Source organism: Nanorana parkeri, unplaced genomic scaffold (assembly GCF_000935625.1).
Source record: "Nanorana parkeri isolate BGI_ZX_2015 unplaced genomic scaffold, ASM93562v1 scaffold687, whole genome shotgun sequence".
In the NCBI taxonomy this organism is placed as follows: domain Eukaryota; kingdom Metazoa; phylum Chordata; class Amphibia; order Anura; family Dicroglossidae; genus Nanorana; species Nanorana parkeri.
This window is the reverse complement of record NW_017306955.1, coordinates 825,643-845,957: the sequence shown is the minus strand read 5'-3', so window position 1 is coordinate 845,957 and position 20,315 is coordinate 825,643. Positions and strand designations below refer to the sequence as shown.

Below are 20,315 nucleotides of genomic sequence, written 5' to 3'. Positions count from 1 at the left end.
GAGAGAGAGAGAGAGAGAGAGAGACGGTTGGCCTGGATCGACAGCCGACGCCTCTCTCCCCTCAGCGCTCGACCCCCACCCAATCCAGCGGCTGCAGTGCTTCTTTCACTTCTCGTCGGATCCCCCGGCTGCCTCTGCCCAGAAGGGCAGGTGGGGATCCAGAGGAGAAGCTGAGCCCCCGTGTGCGTGGCCGAGCGGTAGAGGATCGTTACATATCAGTGATATGTTCCGATCCTCTGTGCAGGACAAACACTGGAGCAATCACCTGATCACTCCAGTGTTTGTAAAATTCTGGTTTCTAACATAATACTATGTGTCCCCAGTTATGAATTAGCAGGATGTGATTTACATCACTTCCTGTTCATTCATGAGTTTCTCAAGGGGGAGAAGCACTTTTTACAGAGGCTCCTCCCCATTCAGAAACTGGATGATGGTAAAATGTCTGAATGGGAAGCCTCTGTGCTTTCCATTCATGTAGAACAGAGGCTGCAGAAAAAGAGATTGAGGACTTTGTGTCCTCAATTTCTTTTTCTTTAAAAAAAAATTAAAATAAAAAAAAAATACAGTAATACCTTGGTTTACGAGCATAATTCGTTCCGGCAGCATGCTTGTAATCCAAAGCGCTTGTATATCAAACCGAATTTCCCCATAGGAAATAATGGAAATTCAGACGATTCGTTCCACAACCCAAAAATATTCATATAAAAATGAATACAATACAGTACTGTAATATAATACTGTACAAAATATAAAGAAAAATAAACTGATTACCGGTACCTTCATGACTGGTGTGAGGGGGACAAGAGAGAGGAGGATTATTGTGTAGGACGACTTTCACTATCACTAACGGAATCACTGCTATCTCTTGACTGAATGGAATCTTTTTCATTTCGTGAAACAAGGTATCTATCCAATGTGACATTGCATTGTCGTTAAACAGACTCATCGCTCGCACTGCTACAGCCTTATTCGGGTGGTGCTTTTCTGCAGAATTTTGCTCTTATTGCAAGACATTGCTTGTATATCAAGGCAAAATTTTTCTGAAATGTTTGCTTGTCTTGCAAAACACTCTCAAACCAAGTTACTTGTAAACCAAGGTATTACTGTATTAAAAAAAAAAAAAATTGTAAAAAAAAAGAAAATCCTGGAGGCAGGGCGCTGGGTGACATCACATCCCTGTTGGGGGGAGGGGCATATATATTTTTTTTTGCCTCGGGCGCAAAAGGAGCTGGCTACGGCTGTGCGGTTATGCGGTCCTCGTGCGGCTGCCGGCTAAATGTGTCAGACGCTGCAGATGGAAAGGGGCGGGACACCTCTGCCCATGTGCAACGTCAGCCACACGAGCACCGCGGGAGGACAGGACAACGGGGCCTCTAGGACGCACTGGAATGTAAGCCAGCCGACTCCCTGCACATTCCACAAGATGTCCTAGACGAGGTTCAAATAGACTTTTCGTCTTACTCATATATTTTTATATTACCTTTTTTCTGAAGGGCTTGTGTCCAGTTAAAATTCAGTTCAACAAGTTTGACCATAGAGTTTCTATCTGGCCAAAGGACCATAATTCATGCAAACTTAAGTAGGTGATAGTTCATAGCTAACCATGTGTGTACAGACACACACATAAAACAATATGGCTTTAATGTATTCACACATTAATAGCCATCAAAATCTAATACTAAATTACCTGTGAACCAATTACTACTTAAAAAATACTATTAGTACTACAGTGTACACACCATTTGCTTGGAGAACATTGGGGCAGTTGATTTTTAAAAAAAAAAAGTAAACTCGAGTCTGCTGTCAGGTAGTCCTGGCGTGAAACAATTGGAGAGTTGTTGGTAACTTGGGGGGGGGGGGGGGGGGTGTTTGCTTCTTTTTGTTACTGTATCAGCTTGGAGGAGAGGGATAGATTCCAGGCTGTTAACCATCCCTCTTTTTATCCTAATCCATCCATTGAGCAGGAACAAGCTTTTCTACATCTAGGTTTTAGAAGGTGTGTCTGGTGCTACCTGGAAATCAGTCACCCTTGGAGGAAATCCGAGAATACTTTGGCCTGTTTCAGGGCCCAAGAATGGCTGCGAAACATCCTAACACTGATGCCTGGTGACTTGTGCTATCCATTGCACAATCATCCTCCAGAGGATCTTACTGCACTCTCCAATAGGGCCTTTGTCTCATCTTTGGCAGAGAAATCTGTGGTGTCACCAGAGAAAATCTGTAAGGAAGCCACTGGGTCCAGTTGCAATCTCTTGTGTAGCACTACGGAGTTGTCCTCCACTCATGATGATGTTGTTGTTGTTCAGGATTTATATAGCGCCAACAGTTTGCGCAGCGCTTTACAATATAAGGAAGACATTACAAATACAATTCAAGACAAGATGGTAAGGAGGGCCCTGCCCATGAGGGCTTACAATCTAAAAGAGAGGGGCAAGTGATACATGAGGAGGTAGCTGTGTGGGGATGAATTGTTTGAGAAAGTGATAGTTCAGTGGGTTACGTTGAGGTGGGATATGTTTCCTTGAAGAGATTAGTTTTAAGGGATTGCCTAAAGGCAGTCAGAGTGGGAGATAGACGGACCGGTTGGAGTGGAGAGTTCCAGAGGATGGGAGAGACTCTAGTGAAGTAGAGACGAGCACGGGAGGAGTTGACGAGGGAGCTGGAAAGCAGGAGGTCTTGGGAGGAGCGTAGGGGACGGTTAGGGTGATGCTTTGGAGTCCAGGTTTGAGATATAGTCAGGGGCAGAGTTGTGGATGGCTTTTTAAGTGGTTGTTAATATTTAGAATTTTATCCTTTGGGCTATTGGAAGCCGGTGAAGGGATTTGCAGAGGGGGGTGACAGACGCTAAGCGGTTGGTTAGATGAATGAGTCTAGCAGCTGCATTCATGATAGCCTGTGTAGAGGTAGGCCAAAGGGGAGGGAGTTGCAATAGTCAAGACGAGATATAACAAGTGAGTGAGTAATTTATTGGTTTCATTGGTGAGGAAGGGGCGTATTTTGGAGATGTTTTACGAAGGTGAAGGCGGCAGGATCTGGATAGTGATTGGATGTGGGAAGAAAGGTGAGATCCGAGGCAAGGATGACACCTAGGACCTTGGCATGGGGGGAGGGCTGGATAGTTGTGTTAACATTCTCAGGGGAAAAGTTGGGGGAAGGTGCACGGACGGGAGGAAATATCATGAACTCAGTTTTTGAAAGGTTGAGTTTTTTAAAGTAGTGTTGCGACATCCAGACTGATATGTCAGTTAGTAGATTCGTGGAGGAAACTCCAGGGGGGTGAGTTGTGGAGTAGAAAGATATATTTGAGTGTCGTCGGGATAGATATGGTATTGGAAGCCATGTGAGGTTAATAACTGACCAAGGGAGGAGGTGTAGAGAACAGAGCCTTGGGGAACCCTTACAGGAAGAGGAGGGGAAGAGTTAGATTTGTAGGTGACACTAAAGGAGCGCTTATATAGGTAGGGGAAGAACCATGAGAGAGCAGAGCCTTGTAGGCCAAGCGAGTGGAGTTTTTTTGAGGAGGAGCAGGTGGTCAACAGTGTCAAAAGCAGCAGAAAGGTCTAATAGCAAGAGTAAGGACTAGTGGCCATTGTTTTTACCTGTTAGTAAGTCATTAGTGAGTTTTAGGAGGGCGGTTTCAGTGAAGTGTAGGGGGCGAAAGCCGGACTGTAAGGGATCGAGAAGGTTGCTATAAGCGAGGTGGCGGCTGTAGATAAGTCGTTCTATGAGTTTGGAGGTGAATGGGAGTAAGGAGATTGGTCTGAGATTCTTGAGGTAGGTAGGGTCCATTGAGGGTTTTTTGGGGTATTGGGGTGACCAGGGCATGCTTTAGAGGGGAGTGAGAGATTGAAAATGTGAGTAAGAGGGTGACTGAAATAGTGGTGTGGGAACAGGGTCCATGGGGCAAGTGGTGAGGTGGGTGTCTGTGTAACCTCCTCTGTGGTGACGTGTGATGGTGGGTCTGGTACATGAATAGGGGAAGGTGACTGCACAGGGTCGATCTGATCCCGAATTGTATCCTATTTTGTTTTTTAAAATGAATGGGCAGTGAGTGAGTTAGTGGGTGGTGGTGGAGTACATAGTAGAGTTAAAAGTAGAAAAGATTTGACAAAGTTTTTGATGAGAGTGTGTTAATGAGAGTGACAAAATAAGTCTGTTTGGTAGCACGAAGGAAGCCATTCTATTTTAGGAGGGCAGCTTTATACAGGGTGAAGTCTTGCAGAAACCTAGTTTTTAGCCGCGCTCTTGAACGACTGTGGCTATGTCTTTTTAGATATCTGGTTTATTTTGTTTGCCACGGTTGTAGTGGATGTGGTCTAAGTCTGCGTGTAGTGAGGTGAGCCAAAGTATCCAGAGAGGATGAAAGTGAGCTGTTGTAGACAGAAGTAGCCAGGTCATGGCAGGACAGGGGTGAGATTTTATCATAGAGGTAGTCAGTAGCAGAGTAGAGAAGAGAAGGGTCGAGGTGGCGAGTGTTTCTCCTGGTGACAGTGTGCTGTTTAGGTGGATTCAGTGTTGGGGATAGGGTGATGGTGAAACTGACAAGGTTGTGGTCTGAGAGCGGGAAAGGGGTGTTTTGAGAGGTTGCTGGGAGTGCATAGGTGAGAGAAAACAAGATCTAGTATGTTACCATCATTGTGATCAGACTCTTGACAGCAAGGTGATCTTGGCAGTGGTCTCCCCCCAAATAAGTATGCAAATTTCTCACTTATCCTCTCCTGTGCTGCTCTGGAAGATGAATTGGGAAAACATAAGTTAGGTACCTGGTAACTTCTTTTCCAGGGCAGCAGGGACTCTATCCCTGCTTGTTTAGGGGTGTTTCAACATGAATTTTATTGTTGCCACCCCCACCATTCGCATACGAATAAACACACATGCAGGGCCAGCGGTGTCACCATGCCAGGTGTCGCCCAGTGCGTACATTACATATACACAAGTAATTACGTTGCATGCACTTGGCCAGGAGGGGACATTCATCCAGCGGCATAAGATCTGCCGCCAGGTCCCCATCTCTCTCGTGCAGCTGTCGGACTCTTTGTCCATAACAGAGTGTCTGACTTTTCATAGGGGGTGACTACCATAGGAAGTGTCACCCGGTGCGAGCCGCACCCCCTTTGTGATGCCACTGTGTTGGGCATTTTGTGCGCTGAGTACTGCTCCATTGCACTGCGTGCCATATTGTGGTAGCTGGGCAGTAACGCTCTTGAATACACATCATGTGAATTAAAAGGTAAGTTCACTTTCCCAAGTACTTTAGGAAAGTGGAATTACCCACTTTACTTGCCTTTTGGCAAACGGTCCTTCACATCTGCTGGTATTGGTGTACTATTCGCACCCTGTACTGCTGTCCTGTGCAGCCCTGCACCATGGATTTTGAATTTCACTTGCAAATTGTAACCACACTGACTAAATGAGAAGCACTTCTTTGCAGGATTAAAGGAGAATTATGGGGAGAATGAAATGCACTCATCCCCATAATTAGAGCCGAGGTGTGACACTGAAGCTGTCACGCATAGGCTCTGTTGATCCAGAATTCAGCGATCACATACCGCTGATCATTCCCGATCTCCTTGCAGAGAGCGGTAACTCTGTCACGACCCGCCGCAGGGATTCCCCCTTCCCCTCTCCGTTCCCCCAGCACTGACTGGAGGAACAGATGCTGAAGGGGCGGGCACAGCTGGTTCTGCCTCTAGAGAGGCAGATCCAGCAGTCAATCAGGTAGCAGGGTAAATCCTGACAATATTGTCACGATCTGTCCCGGCTGCAGCGCGGCTCTGCGCTGTCAGCATATAGTGGGCAATAGCCCGCTATATGCTGACTTTTGGGTCACAGAAGGACATTAGTATGGTTGGGCCATAGTTCTCTTTCAAATACAACTTTGGTAAAAAAAAAAAATATATATGTATATTTTTGTATCACGACAAGTAGATTGTCATGCGGGACAAGAAGATTGGACCCCCGCTTTAGTCCTTGAACAAGTAGTTTTTTTTTTGTTTTAAATGTCCACATCCTGATTGTGGCAAATGTAGTATAAGATTGTCTGCCTACCCTAAAGCATTTTGTTAACCTTATATTTAGAAGCTTTTGATGGAAGAATCATCCTCTGATGAAAGATTTCATTAATACTATGAGGTCTAAGATTTCTACTGTTCAGTCATTCAGTTCCTATTCAGTCTTGCAAAAGTGCAGTGGGTTGTGCCGCGTTTTTTGCTGCGTTTTTGCTGCGTTCCGGGGCGTTTTTGGTAAAAAAAAAAAAACACTTGAAGTCCGGTGTTTACACCCCTTCCCATCCAGGCCATTTTCAGTATTATGCGCTGCGGTACTTTTGGCTGACATTTATTCTGTCATACAACGCTGTACTTAAATTAACTTTATACCCTTTTTTAGGGACAGAGCTTTCTTTTGGTGGTATTTAATCACCACTGGGGTTTTTATTTTTTACTATATTAAGGAAAAATTACAGAAAATTAAAAAAAAAACCTGTTTCCCCTATATTAAATTCTAAAACATTTATTATTACCCAATTTTTTTGGTAAAATATAAAAGACGGGGGGTCACGTCCGGTAAAAGACACCAAACTTGTCAAGCCTTAAAATGGCGCACGCGCGCGAAACCTCAAACTACCCAAAATTGGCCATAGGCGACACTTTAAAAGCTTTTACCGCGCATCAGTTTAGTGTTATCAGTGATTGATGGCCCTAAAATGATTGCTCTCACTTCGACGTTCGCGGCGATATGTAACGTGTGTAGCGCAATTGTTGCAAACGGTCACTCGCAAAATCGTCGGCACTCGACAAAATCGCGCCATACAACCGATCGGCGACTATAGAGCCGCTGATCGGTTGTATGTGAAACAGCCGTTAACGGCAGTAAAAATGAGCGGGCCTTTCCTGCCCGTGCGTGAGCGAGCAGGTAAAAAATGCCCACTGATGCGAGTCTGCCGTCCGTCCGTTTTTTTTTCTACGGGCGGACGGCAACTGGTTAAAATGGCATTCCAGTGCGTTTTTTGCGTTTTTTGCGTTTTTATGCGTTCCAGGGCAGGTAAAATAGGGCCTGCTGCAGTTTTTTTTACCTGCTCTGGAACCCTGCGATGTGAACTGGAGCTAACAATACCATTGGAATACATTGGACGCAGTTTAGCTCCGGTCTGTAACTGCAGTTTCAGCTAGACAAATTTTGCTGCAGGAAAAGTGTGTTGAGGTATCATTCCGTACTGCAATGCTCTGCGTTCCAGCGTAGTGCGATTTCAAAAAATGGGCAAAAACTGTTTTTTTCTGAAGTAAACTTCCTCTGTAACACGGCATTATCGGCTAACTAACCTGAAAATAATCGTTAGCTGCAGCCCTAATTTATTTATTTGTGCAAGGGTAGATGTGTGTGTGGTTTAAGTGTATTAGGCTTTATTCACACCTGTAAGTTTTTAGGTGTAATTAGGGATTCCTGTGTCGGGAACGTGCATTTACCTGCAGCTGGAATGCCTAATCTGGTGTTTACAAGCGGCAGCTGTCACCCATTCAAGTTAATGATCCGGTGACAGCTGCTGCATGTAAATGCCTGCTTACCACATGTAATGGTATGTGATATGATTACATGCAGTTGGAAAACACTCTCCCTAGATGCACAATTGATGTGTCAAGGGATAGTGATAGGATTACATGCGGTTAGGAATCAATCACATAACATTACAAGCAGTGTGCAGGTGTTTACATGCAGCAGCTGTAACTTGAATGGGGGACAGCTGCTGCTTGTAAACGCCGGATTTGGCATTCCTGCTGCAGGAAAACGCAAGTTCCTGATTAGGGCTGCAGCTAACGATTATTTTCAAAATCGATTATAGTTAGCCGATTTATTAAGTTCGATCGGATTTTTAAAAAAGGGCTCCTACTAGACTACTAGATTGTATTGAGATTGTAGTCCATCACGGGAGCAAGCTTGGAGCGGTGGAAGTAAAAAAGTGTGGTGTGAAATATAGTACATTATGCAGCGGCGCAATACAGAATAACAGCAGATTTAGAGGAATACAACAAATCCCAGCAATAGTACATTATACTATAATGTACTGTTGCTGGGATTTGTAGTCCTCTGTAGCTGCTGGTATTCTGCATTGCGCTGTATAATGTATTATTGCTGGTATCTGATGTATTCCTCTATAGCTGGTGTTATTGGAGAGGACCGGTATGATGGTGGAATGGAGTGCAGGAATAGGATGGGTATGATGGTGAAATGGGGTGCAGGGATGGAGCTGGAATGGAGTGCAGGAATGGAGAGGATGGGTATGATGATGATGATGGAATGGAGTGCAGGGATGGAGAGGATGGGTATGATGGTGGAATGGGGTGCAGAGGATGGGTATGATGGAATGCAGTGCAGGGATGGAGAGGACGGGTATGATGGAGTGCAGGAAAGGAGAGGACGGTTATGATGGTGGAGTGGGGTGCAGAGGACGGTTATGATGGTGGAGTGGGGTGCAGAGGACGGTTATGATGGTGGAGTGGGGTGCAGAGGACGGTTATGATGGTGGAGTGGGGTGCAGAGGACGGTTATGATGGTGGAATGGGGTGCAGAGGACGGTTATGATGGTAGAGTGGGGTGCAGAGGACGGTTATGATGGTGGGGTGGGGTGCAGAGGACGGGTATGATGGTGGGGTGGGGTGCAGAGGACGGGTATGATGGTGGATTGGGGTGCACGGTGTCGGGTCCCTGGGTTTCAGGCTCCGGGGTGCTTGGGGCACTTGTCTGAACATTTCCTCCATGTCTTTGATCTGCTGAACTCCTTGAACTTGGTGTAGGGATTGAAGACCCTCATGCTGGGCTTTTCCCTCTCCCTGTCCTCCGGGTCCCCCATCCGCAGCCGCCGGTTCAGCCTGGATGCCAGCTCGTCCCCAGCCGACACCTGTCGCGCTCACATCCCCGGCACCAGTCATGTGACCCCACCAGCCCGGCTAGATGTAAGGAGCGCCGGGATTGGAGGAGAGCCGGGGGCTGGACCGCGGCGTGCGCGGCTCATGTGTGGAGCCGCGAACAGGCAGTTTAATAGATAGCCGACTAATCGACAATGGAAAACGTTGACAACGTTTTCCATCGTCTATTTTAATCGACTAAATCGAACAGTTGTTGCAGTTCTATTCCTGATACAGGAATCCCTAATGGCACCTAAACAGGTGTGGGTGTGTGTGTGTGTGACTGTCTGTAGTACCATACTTGGTATTGTTAAATTTTATTTTGAAGTATGAAATTTGGCAAACGGCCCCATGGGAGAAAACATTTGGGTTTGAGACCCCTGACTTAGAGAATTTGATCCATGTCATCCCAATTCTTCACACATTACTAGAGTTTCTACAGGGATGTTACTGAACTTTAACAACTTGCTGACCAGGTGTTTACGCCCCTTTCTGGCCAGGCCATTTTTGAGTATTCAGTGCTGCGTACTTTGAAATTTTTCACGTTATGCAACGCTGTACTGAAATTCATTTTATACCATTTTTGGGCGGACAGATAGAGCTTTCTTTTGGTGGTATTTATTCACCACAGCGGTTTTAATTTTTTTTTTTTTTTAAAATACCCAAAATTGACCATAGGCGACACTTTAAAAGCTTTTGCCACTCATCAGTTTAGTGTTATCGGTGATTAATGGCCCTAGAATGTATTGCTCTCACTGCGACGTTCGCACTGATATGTAACATGTGCAGCGCAATCGTTGTTTTCGCACGTATGCCCACCCGACGCTTGTTTGCATTCGTGTATATGCGGGCGTGGACTTAAAACATTTTTTTTTTCTTTCTCATGTGACTTTAATTTTTTATTTTTTTTTGCAATGTGCCATTATTCTAGTTGGTGACTTCAATCTGACTATGGACCCTCGCTTGGACTCCTCTGGTAGGAGTTCCATCTCGTTTGCAGATTTACGTAAGTTGAAACACAAGCTAGCTTCCATGCGACTTCTTGACCTTTGGCGGAATTTACATCCCGGGGACACTGATTTATACTTTCTACTCACCCGCCCATAACTCGTATAGTAGGATAGACTATGTGTTTGTCTCCCAATCTCTGTTAGATTCTTCCCCTTGTGTAAGTATTGGAATTGTGTGGTCAGACCACTGCCCATTATTAGGTTCTTTTTTGCTTCTCTATGCTACCACCCACCTCTCCCTTCTGGAGACTGAATGATAATCTCCTTTCTGACTCTTGTACAGAAATCAGGCAGGCCATCTCTAATTTTCAGTTTGATCACGCCAACGATGTGACCCCCCCCTTAAATGGGAGGCTTTCAAATTTGTGTTGTGGGGGATTTTCATTAAACATGGGGAACGGCTTAAAAAAATTAGATTTCAACAAATTACTTCCCTATTTGATAAACTCTCTCTGCCCTTGAACGCTCTCATAAATGTTTAGGTGAGGCGCTTTTAGACTAGAACTCTCAAATACCCGTAAAAAGCTGCTCGCACTCCTAGACCAAGCTTCCTTACGATACGGAAATAGATTCCTTCAGCGGACCTATGAATATGGGAACAAATGTGGTTCCTTCCTGGCCTGCGCACTACACCCACGCCAGGGCCAACATACCATTCTGTCCCTATGTTCCCTTGAGGGTACTATTGTACATTCTTGCATTCTTCTTCAATCGTTCCATGAATATTATACCCGATTGTATAACCTAGACTCCTTTGACCCCTCATCTCCTTCCCAGTATGATGCTCCACTCCTAACAGAATACTTAGATAGGACCCCTTTGATTTCCGTGCCTCCTGAAGTTTGCACAGCCCTAGACTACCTTTTCACAATTGAGGAAATAGTTTGTGCCATTAAAATGGCTAAAAATGGGAAGGCCCCAGGACCAGATGGGTTTGCAGCTAGACTTTTTTAAAAATCCTTTACCTCTGAACTCTCTCCCCTTATGTTAGCTACCTTCAATTTGATCTCTTCCTCATGCAGCTTTTCCCCGCAGTCTTTACTAGCTCACATTTCCCTGATACTGAAACTGGGTAAGGACATTACACTTCCTGGGAGTTACAGCCCCATGTCGTTCTTGAATTGTGACATTCAATTATACTCTAAATTATTGGCCCTCAGACTCCAACCTTTGTTACCCAGCCTTATACATGATGATCAGATGGGGTTCATCCCTCTTCGGGAGTCTAGCGATAATACATCCAAAACTATCTCTCTTGTTGACTTCGCTCAGAAAGGAGGGGTGCCGGCCTGTATGCTGTCTATAGACGCTGAATCGTTCCAGGAGGCCTGGGTCCTTTTTCAGGCTTCTGACCTCTTCCAATCAGTATTGATCACCCCTGTAGATTGATCATCTATGTAATATTAGTGGGTACCTACTTTACACATGCCTATTCTGAGAATGATTGTCGATTTTGCCTTTACTATACATCATTGGGCCCCTCTGACCTACCTCGACTACTCTTTCTCTCGCTGCTTTGTTGTCCTTGTCTTGTGTTATGTAGTTAGTCTCTATCCTCTTCTCTTTTCTGTCCTTTTTCTTGTTAAATCGTGGTCTGAACTGTTACTGCTTTAAGTTGGGTTATGTGGCATTTAGGGTAATTTTATTATCCTTTTTCAATATATGTCTGTTCCCTTGACTGGTACTATCTCCGTGATATTACGGGCCACACTCTGTTTGTACAATTTTGTCTTTGTATCTGCTGTTTTTCTTATTTAAACCCAATAAACTTGATTTGCTTAAAATGCAATGTATGCTTATTTCTCACACCACCCCTATCCATTATTAAAAGGAAAAAAAAAAAAGAAATCGGAAAGAAATACTTGTCAGATTTGGTGAGGTCACTACTGTGCTGTTCTTACTAGAGGCTCTGAATGAGGAATAAACCCCCTGTACTTTCAACAAGATAGCTGCCTCCACACGAATGGTCAGGTGTGGGGAGACCAGAGGTAAAATACGGATGACTAGTCCTTTGCCTGCCCTTTTTATGGGCACAGCTTCCACAACTGTTTGCTATTGTAATGACCATTGAACTATACAGAGAAAACAGTGGCATATAGGGCACCTCTCCATATTTTTATTTTACACCACAGGAGCTTGCATTAACAAAATAATTAAAACATTTTCTGAAAATAACACCAAATGCTTCTCTACTATATGCAGTAAACTCTGTTATCTGGAATTCAACTAACCAGAACTCTCCTCTTACCAGAGAAAAACAAATCGCGTGTACTCACTGTTCGGCGGCATGTATTATTGTGGAAACAATTGTTTATGGTATGGTGTATGGCATTAGTTAGACCTATTTTTAATAGTAACACTCAAGCATCCGGGAAACTACACTTATCTGGAATTTACCAATCTCTGTGGATGCTGGATAACAGAGTTTACTGTATATTAAAAGCTGGACAATGTTGGCCTTAACCTTTTCACTGCCAAGGCTTTTTTGTTTTTTGCACACGTTATAATCCACATATAGGCCTGAAAAACCTCAAACATTATATATTTTCTGAAAGCATCAACCCTGTGGAATGAAATGATGGCAATCACGGCTGGGTCACTATCTGCAAGGAGTTTGCATGTTCTCCCCGTGCTTGCGTGGGTTTCCTCTGGGTACTCCGGTTTCCTCCCACACTCTAAAGACATGCTGGTAGGTTAATTGGCTCCTCTCTAAGTTGGCCCTCTATGTATACCTGTGAGATAAGGGACCTTAGATTGTAAGCTCCTTGAGGGTAGGGACTGATGTGAATGTGCAACTATGTAAAGTGCTGCGTAAATTGTCGGCGCTATATAAATACCTGTAATAAATAAAAAATAAATAAAATGGCAGTTGCAAATTTTTACTTCACACAATATTATCAAAAAAATGCACTTAAGTTCATTGTGGTGGGCAAAAACACAATATAATGGTCACTCTGAGCTCCAGAAATCCTGTGTGAAGATGGGACAAAGTTCTAGAAAAACCACCATTACTGCAGTCCTCCACCAATCTGGCCTTTTTGGTAGAGTTGCTAGACTGAAGCCTCTCTTCAGTGCAGAACACATGAAAGCCCACTTTGCAAAAAGCACTCGGATAGTGAGGAACAAGATTATCTGGTCTGATTGTGCCTGTGAGTGTGGAAGCCGCAATGAGTATTATATGTGAATACTTTTATAATTTAAAGATTTATATGATTTTACCACCTGCGCAATAAGAGTCTTTCTTTTCTAAATCTGATGTGGATGAGTGGATACTCTTTCAGTGTGGATATCTCAGGACATCGTGAACATGATTGTCCCTCCTGGAGGCAAAACAGGGTAAAGCTTTCTGTGACCTTGTCTGTGAGGGGTCTTATTAACCCTTTCGCTGCCACCTACGTAAGGCATACGTCGGAACAAAAGTGTTCCCGGCTGGCCAGCTCAGTATGCCGTACGTCGGTGGCATTTACAGTTCTGCTATAAGCCCATCAACTTATACCAGATCTGTACAGCAGACCGTTCTCTTAAAATTAATAGCTGTCATCAGCGGCTCCCAAGCTGCTGATGACCGCTATTAACGAAAATACCGGGCGCCCCCCGCGCCAGCACCGCTGCTGCCGGTTGCCGGCATCTGGAGTCTTTCATGCCTGCCTGGAGCCGCTCCAAGCAGGGATGAGAGACTCTATGGATCCCCGCAGCTGGAGATCCGAAGAAAAATCGCCGGCAGGAGGGCGGAGGAGCGAGCGCGGGCTGGCCGCAATTCAGGATTGCTGAGCGGTGAGTATAGCGGAGCCGCTGTCATCCTGTCAGTTTTCAGATGACAGCGGCTCTGTGCGTGGCCGAGCGGGGGATCGATAAATATCATTGATATTTATCGATCCTCCTGTGCAGAGCAAACATCCTGAGTGATTGTCTGATCACTCCGGTGTTTGTAAATAACTGGGGACACATAGTACTATTCCCAGTTACTGGGGACACATAGTACTATTACCAGTTATGAATGAACAGGCTGTGATTTATGTCACTTCCTGTTCATTCATAAATTTTATGAATGGGGAGTAGCACTCACTATAGAGGCTTCTCCCCATTCATAAACTGGTGATAAACATTTTTACTATCATTAGTTTCTGAATGAATGGGAAGCCTCTGTACTGAGTGCTTCCCATTCATTGAGTGCTGAGGCTGCAGAAAAAGCAATTGAGGACTCTGTGTCCTCAATTTCTTTTTCTATTTCAAAAGGGAAATTTCAGTGGTCTGGTTAGACCCCAGATATTTCACCGTAGCCCACCAAACAGTAAAAAAATGTAATTTTCTCTAGTCACCTTCCAGGACAGCATTATAGAGATAGGCTCCTCCCACCGGAAGAGGAAACACATCGCCCACACTTAAAATAAAAAGGAGCACAAGCCTACTGCTCTGAAGCAGGCATTTCCCTCCGGTTCGGCGGTCTGTTGGTTCGGCGGCCCTCGTGGAGATTCGACGGGTCATTAGGCGGAAGTGACGCTTTTCCGCGCACTTCCGGCCGGGCCCGCAGAGCGTCTGACGTCACTTCTGGGCGCGAGGGTCATAGGACCCGGGGCTTCTAGGCTGCAGCAACCGCTCGGTCCACGCTACAGATGGCCAACACAGCTGAAGCAGTGGGTCTCAAAACCCTTGCGCTTCCCACACACGCAAGAGGGGGGCACCGATGTCAGGGCACAGAGCTGGATTCGGAGGGGCCAGGGGGCCCAGCTGGAGACTCGACTACCACAATGGCATTTGATCTGGGGGATCCTGGTGCCGGCAGCTCTAAGGTAAGAGAGGGGGAGTTCCCCATTCCTTTTACCGGTTTTTTCTCAGTGTTTGGGGGCATGAGAAATGGGGTTGACACACGTTGGAAGATTGCTGTTTTTTAACATAGCTTTGTCGTTTTTTGTTTTGCAGAAAACTGCAGCAAATCGATCTGGCAATAAGAAATGTGCACAATGCTGTGTAAAGTTTTCCTCCACATCCAAAAAAAAACAAAAAACCCTGTGCCAGTATTGCATTGGAAAACTGGTCAAGGATGAATCTTCCAGCATGTGTAAAAAGATTCCATGCGAGAAGAAAGGATGTCAACCTTTCAGTCATTCTGCACGGTGATACAGGATGCAGATATGACTGGTAGCCATACGGTGGCAGTTCCTTCATGTTCTGGGACGCACGTTCCCCTTCAAGCGGCCTCACGGCCGAGTAGTGTATCTGAGAGGGCTGCTACCGTGTCGAATTCTTCCTCTAAAGGTGGATACTGGTGCTAGCAGCTTTGAGGTAGGACAGGGGTTGGACCCCCCCATGCCTATTCTTTGTCTCTCAGTGTTTGGGGACATGAGGGACTGGTCGACACCTTTTCAAGTTCTGGTGTTCATTGGGCTACGTTTTTGTGTGTTTTGCAGAACAAACCCTCTGAAGGAACTTTTGTCTTCTATCTTCCTCTATGTATGAGGTGATATGAGTACTGACCTGGGTGTTCAAAGGCGCTGGATTGATGTTTGGAACCAAGGCCTCTGAAGGAAGAATGCTCTCATCAGTCAGCATGCATGGCAGTGATGGGCAGCCTGCAAGATTAAATATCCCTCTTCTTCCAAAAAACCCACTGTGCCGATCCTGTGTAGGGAAGCCAGTGGTGGATGAGTCGTCAGGCATGTTTTAAAGCCTGATAGACCTCTTGCTAACACAGGATTGGTATGTGTTATTTCCACCAGTGCATGGCGGATTAGAGGCATGGGCTGCAGCACAGATACATTTTTTAACATGCAAACAGCAAACCCAGACAAGTAAGCAACCTATTACTCCCACATGGAATGGATGTGGGGTGCAGGAAAACCCTTTCCTAGCTGTGGTGTAATATTTTAATGTGGGCCTGCATTATTTTTTGACAGGCTCCAATGCTAATACTCTGCATTATGCTGCAGACGGGCTGGTTCATAGGCACTCACTAGCATGTGCAGTAAATGGACTTCTTATTACACTAGCACAGTGCTGCAAGCCTAAGAGGGAGTTCCATTGCTGGTAGCAACCAGGGTTTCCTGCCTGGGCTTGGTTTGAGCTCCCAAGTTGGAGGCTATGATTGCTCTCACCTGAGTGGAGCAGGGTAGGGCTCTTTCAGCCCTGTTTGAGTAGACGGCACTTAATTTTCGCTTCCCTGTCTTAGAGATAGGAAAGGGAAGAGGCAAAATCCCAGAGTATGGGAATTGCTGGAGGAGGTTACGTACTTCCTGGGAAGATATGTATTACCCATTAAAGATTTTTAGTTGACGCTTTACCCACTACATGTGAGTGTATGTATGTGTTAAATCTTGTCTCTCTGTATGATAGCAAGCATCTAACCTTTTCATGTGGAGTCTTCTCTTCCAATCAATTTGCTCACAGGTGGAGCTGATCCATTGATTGTAGCTGCCTGAGTGTGTCTGTCTCACAGGTGTGAGGTCTTTACTTACTACTCAGGATGCAATGCAGAGTGTGCAGCACTTGCCCAGTCCAGGATGAGAGCTTGTGGCTATGGTTCTCTGTCTCTTGGAGAGAGATCACATACAGGGATGTATTTCTGTGGCTTGTTGTAGCTGTACGTAATTTCCCGACCATAAGTGGAATCTGCTTTTAGAAAGCACTAAGTCATGAAGTCCAAGATTTATTCATACCTAATGTATTTGGGTATTTGATATTTCTATGCAATCTCTGCAACAACCTGTTACTGCTTAGTATAAGCATTAGTTCAGGAGGCGATCTTTGAATTTGAGGAGTGATGCATATTCCTATGCGGGCCCCAATATAACCGAGTTTCAGCTTTAGAGAGAGCTTCATTGGTTCATGGGGTGATTATGTATCTCAGTATTGGGGTATACCTTGGTTTCAGTATTACTATACTGCCTCTATTTAGAATTAAGTTGCAGCCTCAGTGCAAACATCGTTGGCCGAGGAGGGAATTAGGTAAATCGGTATTGCAATATAATGCTATATGCCCTCTAAAAACACCCAATTTGACTTCTTTTCATTACTTATAAAATCTCAGTCCCGATTGATATCTGGTTGTGGGGTGTTTTTATACTTTCTCCATTATGGCTTTAGCAGGAGCATCATCTGTCCGTGGGGCAGTTCTGAAGCTCGGTAGGATGTACGCCTTTAAGTTTTGCCATTAGGTCTTTCTGGACCCCGTATACCATCCTCTACTTCAGTGGAAGCATTTTTCTTTTTTCATAAGATAAGTTATGAATTTTGGTGTCTGCGCATACTACGTGTATGAGTATACTAGACTGCCTCCAAAGCAACCAAATTTTTCTTTTTTTTGTTGAAATATCTTTGGTTCTTAGGGCAGCCGTGAGTATCAGTATATGCGCATACATTCATTTTTGGTGCTTATATACTGTACCTGGTATAACCTTTTTTGGCTGCTTAAGGTAAGCAATTTTGATTCATAAGGTAGTTATGAATTTCAGTTTCTGTGCATACCATGGGTATGAGCACATTAGACTGCCTACAAAGCAACCGATTTTTGTGGCTCAAGAGGTGGTTATGGATATCTGTGTTCCTTCTACCCGCAGTTGTCCTGCTACACTTCAGGACCTTGACTCGATTCAGTAAGGCATCATGGTTGGGATGTATTGAGGATCTCAGTATGGGAGACATCTGAGTTCTTTCGTATATCTAAACCAACAGTCTACACAGTAACTGATGACAGTTTCCATAAGGCGTTCTTGGTCGCTGTGTAGGTGTGAGGCTCAGTATTATCATCTGAGTTCATACTTTGTATAGTTATGTAACTATACTTTCTACAGGATAACGGTGTTCTGCTTTGGGAAGTCTTTACCAGTTATGATGTGGTTATGAAGCTCAGCCTTGGTATTATCATCCAAGCTATACTTGGTGCATGGTTATAGCCAAATGTTAGTCACTGCCGTGTGGATATAATTACGGAGTCCTACAGGCTTTCCTAGAAACTCAGTTGAACTAATTGTAGCATGTTCTTTAAAATTATTGCATTTAAAACAGCTTTGCTAGTAGCCATGGTTTAGCGAAATGTACACTTTGCTGATTTTGGGTCCCTATAGCACAGGGAAAAATTGTATCAAAACCAGTCGCGGTTTTTCCTATGGCAATAGTGCAATATGTCAGGGAACGCATGGTATGGCAGTTCCCTCCTTTTGTACCAGTACATCAGTTATGGGAGAAGCAGCCTTACCTGGCGTGGACGTTCGCTTGGCCTCTTCATGGGCTAAGCGTGCAGGGGCTACACCAGAGCAGGGATAACTGGTCCAGGCTCTTGACGTTGTCAAGTACTGTAGAGTTGACGTAACGGTCAACCAAGATCAGGCTTTCGGGGGAAAGCCCTGTACACTGTGGTCCCCCCCCCGATTGGGAGTATGGTGCTCGCTTATCCTCTCTAATGATGTCCTGGAAGGTGACTAGAGAAAATTGGAGTTACATACCTGGTAACTCTGTTTCTAGGAACCTTCCAGGACAGCAGGAATTCCCGCCCGATATGGTGGAGTTATTTACTATGCGTTGTTATGCGATGTAAGGTTATATATTATTATGGGTGTATATATGTGTATATGTATCTATAATTCTATGAACGAGTGCAATATAGTATCCTTCGGTTCTTAAGTTTTAACTGAAGCTTGCTAGGCTTGTGCTCCTTTTTATTTTAAGTGTGGGTGATGTGTTTCCTGTTCCGGTGGGAGGAGCCTATCTCTCTAATGCTGTCCTGGAAGGTTCCTAGAAACAGAGTTACCAGGTACGTAACTCCACTTTTTTTTTTTTTTTAAATGTAAAAAAATAAAAAAAAATAATAAAAAAAACCCCTCCCTCCCTCCACAGACATGCACCATATTGTGGTGTACGCCATGCGTTGCAGTGCGTTGGAACGCATCGCAGTGCATGATTTATTTTCTTTTAAAAACCCCCCATTAATTTACCTGTGGCAGCGCATGGCAAAGCTTTGTGATGCATTGCCATGCGTCGTGATACCTTGTGTTGCAATTAAATATATGCCTGTATCATTTTATCACAACACAAATAACAATTTATAATAATTACACAAACATTAACACAAATAACCAACACGGCGCAAAAACAATTTTTAACATAAGTCGCTTATTTACAGTTTTGCGTACCTTCATTTTTTTTTACCTTTTCGCAAAAAGGCGCAATTTCAAATTTGCAAATATTTGTTATTAACTCAATACAGTTTTATCTTTTAGATTTGTATCGGTTGAAGACACAGCCATGAATTGACTGCTCAAGTGGATTTTTTTATTGATTAACAATTGTTCATTGGACTTTTGTTGGCACGTCTGTCTATCATGGTTGTGGATTATTTGTAGGGGTATTGAACACGTCTTAGGACATTCACATTTTTTTATGCGATTAGAACACCCTGATTAGAACAGTTTAGGAGCACAATTTGACTAATGCTTATTTGCTATTTATGTATTTTGTATGGATGGTTTTGAACTAGATAATGTTTGTAATTATTTATAAATAATTTGCTATTGAAGGGGGGGAATATTTATAGTGCAACACTTTATGAATTATATTTGTTTTACTATATTATTGTTGCTCCACACATATATTTGGCATGGGATTTAGCACTATATTGTTTTCAAGATTCCCTGGTCTGATGAAACCAAGATTGAACTGTTTGTCCTCAATTCTAAACCTTGCATCTGGAGAAAACCAGGCACCGCTCATCACCTCCCCAATACCATGCCAATAGTGAAGCATGGTGGTGGCAACATCATGTTGTGGGGGTGTTTTTCTGCAGCAGGGACTGGGTGACTTGTCAGGGTTGAGGGAAAGCTGAATGGAGCATAGTACTGAGATATCCTCCAATGAAATCTTGTTCCACAGACCTCAGGAACTTGGACTGGGCCAAAGGTTCACCTTGCAACGTGACAACGATTCTAAGCACATAGCCAAGACAACACAGGAGTGGCTTAGGGACAACTCTGTAGATGTCCTAGAGTGGCCCAGCTAGAGCCCTGACTTGAACCCTATTGAACATCTCTGGAGAGACCTGAAAATGGCTGTCCACCGACGGTCCCCATCCAACTTGAGAGCTTGAGAAGATGTGCAAAGAAGAATGGCAGAAAATACCCCAATCCAGGTGTGCAAAGCTTGATGTTGTGTCATACCCAAAAAGACTCAAAGCTGTAATTGCTGCCAAAGGTGCTTCAACAAAGTACTGAGTAAAGGGTCTAAATACTTGAGTACATGTGATATTTCAGTTTTGTTTTCTTTTTAATAAATTCAGACTTTTATAAAATTCTGTTTTCCATTTGTCATTTATGGGGTACTGAGTGCAGATTAATAAGAAAAAAAAAAAAAGAATTTAAACTGTAGTGTCAGGCAGCAACATAACAAGGTTGAAAAAAGTATAGGTTGGAATACTTTC

At 44.2% G+C, this 20,315-nt stretch overlaps 1 protein-coding gene across 1 annotated transcript in view; it reads left to right on the top strand.

Annotated features, from left to right (window-relative positions):
• The first annotated feature begins 17,025 nt into the window (after nucleotides 1–17,025).
• Nucleotides 17,026–20,315, top strand: part of CTNNA1 (catenin alpha 1) — a 191,059-nt gene continuing 187,769 nt past the window's right edge. Inside the window, exon 1 of the mRNA XM_018563705.1 lies at nucleotides 17,026–17,029. The gene's annotated coding sequence lies outside the window, so the exon portion shown is untranslated. The remainder of the gene's footprint in view (nucleotides 17,030–20,315) is intronic.